At 36.9% G+C, this 11607-nt stretch overlaps 1 protein-coding gene across 9 annotated transcripts in view; it reads right to left on the reverse strand.

Annotated features, from left to right (window-relative positions):
• The window catches only part of LOC126330835 (zinc finger protein 710-like), a 112932-nt gene extending 102903 nt beyond the window's left edge, over positions 1–10029 (reverse strand). For 2 of the 9 annotated variants that reach the window (XM_049996430.1, XM_049996428.1), the window contains exon 1: positions 9674–9961. The gene's annotated coding sequence lies outside the window, so the exon portion shown is untranslated. Of the gene's footprint in view, positions 1–8087; positions 8888–9492 lie in introns of those variants that run through there. The other 7 variants (XM_049996422.1, XM_049996425.1, XM_049996431.1 and 4 more) reach the window with 6 other exon arrangements.
• Between the last annotated feature and the right edge of the window lie 1578 nt (positions 10030–11607).

The following is an 11607-nucleotide window of genomic DNA, read 5'->3' on the forward strand; positions in this document are numbered from 1 at the left end:
CAGCTATTCGTCAAGTCTGCCACAAAAAGAAACCTGAATCTTACATGGTTGCAACCTACACAAGATGCTGCACAACATCATTCGTTGCGGACTTACCAACAAGTCCAAAGTTGGGTGGGAAACTGGAAACCTCCTGAGAATGGGGCTGGAATCACAGTGATCACGGTCCAATACCCGTTATAATGAGCCAAGATCCAGCACCTGAAGCACTTCTTCACATTGTTTCACACTAATGCAAGCTGAACTGTGGCGGAGCGTGCTCCTGCAGAAAAGCGAGTTTGAAATGTTCTTCAATTTGCAAGAAATGTATTGGGGTCAACTGTGAAAACGTGCCAAAATTTTTATATGAAGACAGTGAAGAAGATGTTATGGAGGATGTTGAGGAAACCGCTGACGAAATCAACAAACTTGCTGCAGCTGACTCACTGTTTAAAGAAGAGGTCAACCTGGGATCAACTCTATGTACAGACCATGAATCCGTAACTCAAGGTATTTCTGGTGACACTGAGGAACCCGGCCCATCAAAACGTTGGAAGTGATGCTCATATCTGTCTCAAGTGCGCTAAAGTGCGATATTACAAGTATTACACACTCAGAACTGTCAACATTTTTTAGTAACTGACAATGCATTTTAATTGTAATAAAGCCTCTTATTTTTAATGTCAACTGTGTGGCTTTTATACAGAAGAATAACTACCTACCTAATTAGGTTGCCTATTGCAGCTAATAATAGTTCAGTTTCCTGAGACAATTTATTTTGTGTGCAAGTGTGTGTGTGTGCGTGTGTGTGTGTGTGTGTGTGTGTGTGTGTGTGTGTGTGTCTCTTAATGATGTATTTGTATATTTATAGTTTTACAAATACCAGGGCTGAGGTGGCCCATAGTGAACTTCAGGTAGTGATGTAAGAATCACAATAGTTGGGTGCCCAGCAATCCTCATGTTGCATACAGAGAAATTGAATACCTGAAAGTGAGGTGGTAAATTCCAACAAATAATATGCTGATGTATAATGTATTTATACTACACAAACAGAAACTGAAAAAATAGTGTTCAAACCTAAGGTATCTTGCCTCTATGCTCAAAATTTGAAAAATTGGTATTTTTTGAGGTGCTGTAGCGCCTTAGATATTGGGAGTAGAAAAAAATGGCAAGAATCAAATTTGTAGAGACTTTGTGCTCTTTAAAAAAGAAAACAGACGTTACTGTGATAGAAGCAAAAAAACTAAGATATTTTGAAATACCTGAAAAAAGGCCGAAATTTTCGAAGTATTTTGACTGCAGAAAGTTTTCCCAAGCGAAATTTTGTTGGCAAAACTCGGTTTTCTAATCTTTCCAACCATATGGACGAGTTGAAAAAATAAACTCATCTACCCCATCTTTTGCAAGGTATACCTGCTACTTGACTGGACTAAATGTATAAAAGGTTAATGAATTTTTTAGACAAAAAATTTCTCATTGGTACTCTGCACAGATTCAGGAAAAATAAATCAAGATTTCATGCCATCTATGATTTTATACAAAATTCCCTAGAAACAGTGAACAAGAAAAAGAAGTCATTGAAAATTTTTAGAGTGAAGTCAAGCCTATGACTTTCTGGGCCAAAACATACTTCTGGAAAAGCTCCAAGTATATGGCACCAGTGATCCAAGGGGTACTTGACAAACTGGAAACGAATAAAACACAAACTGCATGAAAATACTAGGACATTCTCGAGCAGTGTATGCACTTACAAATGAAGTACTTGAATGTCTAAATCAAAAAATGATAGGAGTTGGTGTTTTCTGTGACTTATAAAAGGCATTTGATTGTGTAGATCACCACATTCTTATGCAGAAAGCCAAACTACTTGGAATAAGGGGTGTCACAGGTAACTGGCTGCAATCTTATCTTCAGGAAAGAAAACAGAAAGTAATTTTAAACAGCTCAGATGAGTCAAGGGATACCTCCGCTCAGTCTGAATGGACTTTTATTCGTTGTGGTGTGCCTCAAGGCTCAATTCTGGGGCCACTGTTGTTTTTAATGTTTATAAATGATTTACCATTGTGTGCAAATTTACTCTTTTTGCTGACGATACCACCATCTTCATGAGTGGAAAATCAGATGTTAATTTCGAGGAGTCAGTTAGCAACATACTTTCTGAAGTGATTAACTGGTTCAGTGTTAATGGTCTCTCTCTAAACTCAAGTACGATAAATTTTATCCAGTTCCATACAAAAACAAAAAGAGTGAGAGAAATAAACGTAACATGTGGAAATCAACCAATAGAAAGAATAGATGTGTCTAAATTTCTTGGAGTACATATTGATAGCAAAATGAACTGGTCCTTCCATATACAACAGACCTTAAAAAAATTGAGCTCGGCTATGTATGCTATCAGAATGATATCTTCCATTGGTGATTTAACCACTATGAAGTCCCCATACTATGGGTATTTTCACTCCGTTATGTGTTACGGATTTATCTTCTGGGAAAATTTAGCTTTGGCAAAGAAGATTTTTGTGGCCCAGAAAAGGGCTATTAGAATTATGTGCAGAGTAACCCCTAGGACATCATGCCGTAACCTTTTCAAAAAGCTTCAAATAATGACCACTGTATCCCAGTACATATATTCGCTGATGTGTTTTGTAATTAAGACCCCTGCACAATTTCCATCAAATAAGAACTATAACATTTATAACACAAGAGGGAAAGAAAATCCTCATTGTGAACTTAAGAACCTGACAGTTGTTCAGAGAGGTGTCAAATGGTTAGGAACAAAAATTTTTAACCATCTCCCTGACCAGATAAAATGTTTAAGAGAGAATGAATCTCTTTTTAAAGCAAAACTAAAGGAATATTTGTTAAATATGTCTGTTTATACATTAGAAGAGTTTTATGATGCAAAAAGGGAAATCACATTTAGATAGAATTATCCATCTTGTTAACAAAGAAATGTGCTTGCAATTTTTCTGCAAATTAAAACATGAAATTTTATATTAACACTCAAAGAAATCTGCTGTTATATGTACAGTATCTGTTTTTCCTCTAAACTTTGTATTAACTATATGCAGTTATGTAGAACATTTTTTTATATATTTAATGAAGACTGTTTTGTATCTTTTTGTATGTTTGCCTCGTTCCGCATCTCATGTGACATGCTCACAATACGAGATCTACAGAACATGAAATAAATAAATAAACATATGTTTTGGGATAGTGTCTGCCTTTAGCAAAACACAATTTTGTTTTTTAACCCAAACAGGTTTCACTGCAGTTGCAGCATCTTCAGTGGTTTTTTATTTTATGGCTGTTAAAGATAAAGAATGTTCTTTACTGTTTGTATACATGTAATTATTAGATTATAAATCATAATTACAGATATTTGAAAAAACACAACGGAGGGGTATCTGTTGAGAGGCCAGACAAACGTGTGGTTCCTGAAGAGGAGCAGCAGCCTTTTCAGTAGTTTCAAGGGCAACAGTCTGGGTGATTTAATGATCTGACCTTGTAACACCAACCAAAACGGCCTTGCTGTGCTGGTACTGCGAACAGCTGAAAGCAAGGGGGAACTACAGCCGTAATTTTTACAGACGGCTTGCAGCTTTACTGTATGGTTAAATTATGACGGCGTCCTCTTGAGTAAAATATTCCAGAGGTAAAATAGTCCCCCATTCGGATCGCCGGGCGGGGACTACTCAGGAGAATGTTGTTATCAGGAGAAAGAAAACTGGCGTTCTACAGATCGGAGCGTGGAATGTCAGATCCCTTAATCGGGCAGGTAGGTTAGAAAATTTAAAAAGAGAAATGGATAGGTTAAAGTTAGATATAGTGGGAATTAGTGAGGTTCGGTGGCAGGAGGAACAAGACTTCTGGTCAGGTAACTACAGGGTTATCAACACAAAATCAAATAGGGGTAATGCAGGAGTAGGTTTAATAATGAATAGGAAAATAGGAATAGGGGTAAACTACAACAAACAGCATAGTGAACGAATTATAGTGGCAAAGATAGATACGAAGCCCACGCCGACTACAGTAGTACAAGTTTATATGCCAACTAGCTCTGCAGATGACGAAGAAATTGATGAAATGTATGATGAAATAAAAGAAATTATTCAGATAGTGAAGGGTGACAAAAATTTAATAGTCATGGGTGACTGGAAATCGAGAGTAGGAAAAGGGAGAGAAGGAAACGTAGCAGGTGAATATGAATTGGGGCTAAGAAATGAAAGAGGAAGCCGCCTGGTAGAATTTTGCACAGAGCACAACTTAATCATAGCTAACACTTGGTTCAAGAATCATAAAAAAAGGCTGTATACATGGAAGAAGCCTGGAGATACTATTATATAATGGTAAGACAGAGATTTAGGAACCAGGTTTTAAATTATAAGATGTGTCCAGGGGTAGATGTGGACTCTGACCACATTCTATTGGTTATGAACTGTAGATTAAAACTGAAGAAACTGCAAAAAGGTGGGAATTTAAGGAGATGGGACCTGGATAAACTGACTAAACCAAAGGTTGTACAGAGTTACAGGGAGAGCATAAGGGAACAACTGACAGGAATGAGGGAAAGAAATACAGTAGAAGAAGAATGGGTAGCTCTGAGGGATGAAGTAGTGAAGGCAGCAGAAGATCAAGTAGGTAAATAGACAAGAGCTGGTAGAAATCCTTGGGTAACAGACGAAATATTGAACTTAATTGATGGAAGGAGAAACTATAAAAACACAGTAAATGAAGCAGGCAAAAAGGAATACAAACGTATCAAAAAGGAGATCGACAGGAAGTGCAAAATGGCCAAGCAGGGGTGGCTAGAGGACAAATGTAAGGATGTAGAGGCTTATCTAACTACGGGTACGATAGATATTGCCTACAGGAAAATTAAAGTGACCTTTGGAGATAAGAGAACCACTTCCATGAACATCAATAGGTCAGATGGAAACCCAGTTCTAAGCAAAGAAGGGAAAGCAGAAAGGTGGAAGGAGTATATAGAGAGTCTATACATGGATGATGTACTTGAGGACAATATTATGGAAATGGAAGAGGATGTAGATGAAGATGAAATGGGAGATACAATACTGCGTGAAGAGTTTGACAGAACACTGAAAGACCTGAGTCGAAACAAGACCCCCGGAGTAGACAACATTCCATTAGAACTACTGACGGCCTTGGGAGAGCCAGTCCTGACAAAACTCTACCATCTGGTTAGCAAGATGTATCAAACAGGCGAAATACCCTCAGACTTCAAGAAGAATATAATAATTCCAATCTCAAGAAAAGAAGGTGTTGACAGATGTGAAAATTACCGAACTATCAGTTTAATGATTCACAGCTGCAAAATACTAACGCGAATTCTTTACAGACAAATGGATAAACTAGTTGAAGCTGACCTCGGGGAAGATCAGTTTGGATTCCATAGAAATGTTGGAACACGTGAGGCAATACTGTCCCTACGACTTATCTTAGAAGTTAGGATAAGGAAGGGCAAAACTACATTTCTAGCATTTGTAGACTTTGAGAAAGCTTTTGACAATGTTGACTGGAATACTCTCTTTCAAATTCTAAAGGTGGCAGTGGTAAAATACAGGAATCGAAAGGCTATTTACAATTTGTACAGAAACCAGATGGCAGTTATAATAGTAGAGGTACATGAAAGGGAAGCAGTGGTTGGGAAGGGAGTAAGACAAGGTTGCAGTCTCTCCCCGATGTTATTCAATCTGTATATTGAGCAAGCAGTGAAGGAAACAAAAGAAAAATTTGGGGTATGTATTAAAATCCATGGAGAAGAAATAAAAACTTTGAGGTTCGCCGATGACATTGTAATTCTGTCAGAGGCAGCAAAGGACTTGGATGAGCAGTTGAACGGAATGGATAGTGTCTTGAGAGGAGGATATAAGATGACCATCAACAAAAGCAAAACGAGGATAATAGAATGTAGTCGAATTAAGTCGGATGATGCTGAGGGAATTAGATTAGGAAATGATACACTTAAAGTAGTAAAGGAGTTTTACTATTTGGGGAGCAAACTAACTGATGATGGTCGAAGAAGAGTAGATATAAAATGTAGACTGGCGATGGCAAGGAAAGTGTTTCCGAAAAAGAGAAATTTGTTAACATCGAGTATACATTTAAGTGTCAGGAAGTCATTTCTGAAAGTATTTGTATGCAGTGTAGCCATGTATGGGAGTGAAACATGGACGATAAATAGTTTGGACAAGAAGAGAATAGAAGCATTTGAAATGTGGTGCTACAGAAGAATGCTGAAGATTACACGGGTAGATCACATAACTAATGAGGAAGTATTGAATTGGATTGGGGAGACGAGAAGTTTGTGGCACAACTTGACTAGAAGAAGGGATCGGTTGGTAGGACATGTTCTGAGGCATCAAGGGATTATTAATTTAGTTTGTCATCTGCAACCACTTACACCTTAAAGTAGATAAATTGTTTAAGCCAAAATTATGATTTGAAAATTGTTATTTCTATGCCTGAAACAAAATTATGTTTTGCTAAAGGCAGGCCCTATCCAATAACATATGTATTGTTAAAGCAAACATGGAAAAAAGAGCTTCAATTCCAGTACAGTATAGTTGGTATAAACTAAAATAGTAAGTTCATGCACTACAGTGGAGTGCAAGTAAGAAGCGGCAGCACATAGCATTCTGCACAGGAAGTGATGGAGAATACATTGTGGCATCACCAATGTGCACTCTGTCTTCATCTCATGCCTCACACTCCAACTGTTGCCTATCCTGATAATAGACAACACAAAGGTGAGCGCTGCACTGAGTCACTGTTTCTGCTTCTGACTTTGCATGACAGAACTCATACGCTCAGAAAACAATCACTGTAGCTTCTTAATGAAATACTTGTCTTATCTGTTTTATGTCACCCACCATGAAAGCTACATTGGCTTGGTAATCTCACCAAACATAAACTAACATTAAAATCAATGCTAAATGTTCTACACACACCCCAATGCATTTACTATAGGCAGGCATGGCAGAATGATGCTATTGCACAAAGCATTACAAGATACACTGTTCCTTGCCCCTGCACTTATGTGCATACCACAATAATGATGATACTTTCTAAATCCATAAGGTGCAGCAGGTTTCAAGAAATAACTATAGTAAACGTAAAATTTACACATACTACAGACAGTTAGCTAGCGGGAACATACACAACATATTGTTTGTTTAGTAATTAAATACGGTGGATGGTCACACATTTCTGGAGTAAGAAATAGTACGTGTTTTCGATTTATAAGTTCATAGGTCCCATGTGACATACACTAGCTTACACTTCATACTAATATGCTTTATTTTTGGTCACATAATATTTCAGCCTAAATCTGCAACATGTTATGTGGTCGAAACACCACATTAGAATACTTTCTCCAATATGTATAAAGCCATACCTACCACCACTGTTCTTGAGCAAATATTTTGTATTCATTGCAATATTTAACAAAAATTGGGAAGTAATGTCAGAAAGAAAAGTCACATAAACATCTAAATAAAAATTTTCTTATTAGCTTGCAAACTGAGTACTACCCAACATAAAAAGGACACCAAAAAATCACAGGTAAAACACTACAAAAGGTGTTTAAAACTTATTTAATGGTATATTTCAAACAACTGTTCTAAAACTGCTCCTGGTCTTTGCATCAGAAAAATCTGTTATTTTATTTGCAAAGTGTCTCAATCATTTCTACCAGGTTTTACAGTATAAAGTGGTTAGCAAATGGGCAAAAAATATTTGTACATAGATAAAATGTAACATATGAAAGACATATAGACTGCCCTCTTCACTTATATGTAACTTAAGCCTAATAAGCAGAATTTCATTCTTTGTTTAATTGGCTGTAAAATCAAATTTTATTCATGAATCCATTGTATGCCTACATTGCGAACATACAGAAAAACAGATTTCCAAATATGATGTTGCTGATAGAGCTTAAAATTCTTATTTGATCTGTCGGCCACCCGGGTACACTGCAAAATCAAAATCACTAACCACATAATGGAACTTGTATGAAAATTTGGTAATGTTAAATTTTTGTTATTCTACCATATACTTTAGTCTAGGAATAGTTTCTAGCTCTTAACCTCATAAAAAAGTAATGTTCAGTATTGAATCACAACAGCATTAAATAACCATTCTGGGAAAAGATGGAACTTGTTAACTGTTTGAGTAATGTAATGTGCTACCCATCTCAAGTACTTTTTGGTTGGTTTGAAAATCCAAACACTATTATGATCCTGAAAATTATTAACAGAATGAGTTGCTCTCAATTAGATTTTCATTATTATTATTAATTAAAATACTGCTCCTTTTAGCATAATTTAATGAACTTAAATATCACATGTGCCTGAGTCTATCAACACTATTAATAGATATGGCTAAAGTCAGCTTCTGACTTTTAAAAATGAACTATTCTAAAAATCACATGTCATGTATGTCTTTATCTCATTGGGCAGTTCCCCCACCACATTCCTACAGACACTCCCTACTATCCCTCTACACTGTAGCAACAACAGGCGTAATGTGTGCTACAACACCAAGTCGGATGCCTCGTAGGCGTCATTGTCGAAAGCTATGAATAGCTACAGCCCTTTGAGATATAAAATTGGTTCATTTTCGGCGCTTGATGATAACTGTGGCACAACATTCCGCAAAAAATAAACAAGTGTATGATTAATGGCAACGTTCTCGAATGCGGTGGAGTATACGTGCGCTCTTTCTTTCACGGAATTCGTTTTCCTCATTTGAAACGAGATGAGCTGAAGAAATTCAAATGTTGTAATGATTTTGTGTCTTTGAAGTTGTGCTACACATTTCGTTCTGAGAGATTAAATATTTATGGCACAGTTCCAGTTTTGCTTCTTGAAAGCTAAAATCGGTATGATGTGTCACAGGGTAAACTTAGGAGTATTATTTTCAACTGGAATGGGTAAAACAATGGTTTTATAAGTTTATTCAACATTTGCTTTTGTGTATGTGCAGTTGGATCTTCGAGTCTAAATGTGTATCTGGAAAATGTACAATTTAAATTATTCTTTTTGTTTCAGAGTACTGTTCAACGTTTTGTTTATTCGTGTTCGCTAAGCTTCAGAACAACGCATATAAAAAATTTATAGTCTATAATTATTCAATTCCCGAGATGAAAACGAGGAAGTATATACAGCTGACACGGTTATAATAATGACACCCAACTAGCGAAATTGTTACTATAACAATAGTAAGTAACATATCTCCTCAGAATTTGCAGACGGAGGAACGTTTGTATAAATCATATGATCGTGAATTACATCCATCGTTATTGTGGGGTTAAATCTATTGAACGCGAAAAGCATGTGCGTACTAGCTCCCCATAATGTTCAAGTGAAAGATCGTAACTATATCCGCTGCAGTCGATTGATGCCGCATCGTTGATAATTGCTGTGGTGTTACTAATTCATTTAAAATATAAGCATCGCAATAATCAAAATTTACAATAGTAGAAATACTTGCAATGAACATCCATTTTCAAATTAGTAGCAACGTATCTTGCGAAGACTATCGAGAAGTTTCGCTTTGGTAGTAATAGTGTTCAGATTTCTGTACCGTCCTATACGACGCGTCTGAAACATTCTTATTACACTCCACACTGTGAAAATCGTAGTGGTAGCCAAATTCCTTATTAATAACGAACCTTCTTGCGGTAATTGATTTCCGGCTGTAGTCCGTTATTGCTTTTCAACAGAAGTAGGTTGAAAAAGCTTCAGTCTTATATATATGTTCGCTTTGAACTACTGAAATTAAAACAAGAGAACCAATTTTCCCGAAAAATTGCGTCACTTTTTCGGTTTGTGTCACATTATACTTAATAACGCACATTCGCCTCAGCCTTCCTATTAACAGCATTGCGAACATTATCACATTAAATGTTCCTAGCGCACAAACCATTGTATTATTTTTAGCTTAGAGAGAAGGTTAATAGTTTACAGATTTTAACAGCACACAGAGAAACTAACTGTGCTGTTCTGATAATCGGCTTGAAGATGCACTGAGGTTATATATATCTGGTTCGTAAACATTCAATTGACAAAAATTTTACGTGGAGTAGTTGGCAACAGAAAATGACGATAGGACATGTGACAACCGTTTCTGTTCTCCGGGAATTGCGTTGCAGCGTTTAGAAAACTTAGAAAAAAATGTTTGAGGCTTAGAATGCCTTTTGCCGATTTCAAGCGTAAATTTATGATTCGAGAGTATTCATATTTCATCAGAAATACTGCGGAAAAATTTCTTCATGGCGGATAGATCCGTTTGGACAACAGCGCAAATTTTTATTGTACATGGAAAGCAATGACAAAACAAGTGATTCCATTTTGCGGATCTCGTGACTGCAGGCGAATGGCAAAGTAATTGTTTGGGGTAGGACGCGCAACGTATCGGTCACTAGCGAACTGCTACTTTTGAGGTTAATAGTGTAAGGAGTTGAACCGTAGGAATACCAACGCGGCGGTTTTTTTTTTCTAAAAAAAAAGATGTTTCATTGTCGTTGACTTTTTAAAGCGATATTGCTGTGGAAGTAGGTCCCAGAACTTGAAATTATATTTTATTACACTCTTGCTGATACAACTTTCAAAATTTTTCATAAATCCCCCACGCTACCAATAGAGCGAGGTTCATAAAATCCTTTTCACAAGAAGTGATGAATGTGTAAATAAAAGGCAATTTCTTTCTGCAGTGTAGGTACATTTTTTGATTGAGCATAGGGTTCTGCAGTAACAGTGTCACTGATGGGACAATATTTTCAATTAAATCTTTTTAAAACACTGTAGCGTAGATGCGCATTCGCCTAGTTATGTGAAAAACTTTGTGTCCGCAGGGGACAGATTGCAAGAAGAGGCACTTCTAGATATTTGGTGTGCAGTATGCCCCAACATTTTTAAGAGTGGAACAGCAACTTAAGCTCATAGCAATTGTTTAACATTATAGCCATCAGTGCAAGGATGCATAAAATTTTGTCATATTTCAAATATTCTTGTTGGCCTGTATAATGATAGAAAGACCTGGGAACCTACCGACCAATTGTTCTCAAGTTTCTATGGGTTTTTGATATAAAAACAACAATAATTTTATTGTCATTATTAAGGTATTGCAGCAATAGACAGTGCCATATAAGTTGAACAGCACAACTGAAAAATCAAAAGCACAATAGGGTAGCTATTAACTTTACATTTTTATATTGGGGGTGTCTCATGGCAGCAGTTGGTGGAATAGTGTGGACTTTTTGGGTCATCTGGAAGGCTGCAGTGTCTCTTGGCATTGTAGGCTCAGTACAGGTTAGTGGAAAACTGACAGGATGATGGTAGACTGTTTCATGCCTGCCACTCTGGTCATTCTTGGAAGTATTTTTCTCTTTCAACAGCACCATGTAGCAACCAGTACATAGTGGGCATAACTGTGGGTGCATTGTCTCGGAACCAGTTATGTGATGGTGAAAACAGATCTTTATTGATTAAAACCTTTCTCTCTCTCTGCCTGACAGGTGGGACTGCATGCATGTCTCATCTGGGAGCAGAACTGCCTAGCAAACTGTCACTGTTTCTGGAGCGGTCATTTTAAATGGTACTGGTA

The sequence above is a fragment of the Schistocerca gregaria genome, chromosome 2, assembly GCF_023897955.1.
Source record: "Schistocerca gregaria isolate iqSchGreg1 chromosome 2, iqSchGreg1.2, whole genome shotgun sequence".
Classification (NCBI taxonomy): domain Eukaryota; kingdom Metazoa; phylum Arthropoda; class Insecta; order Orthoptera; family Acrididae; genus Schistocerca; species Schistocerca gregaria.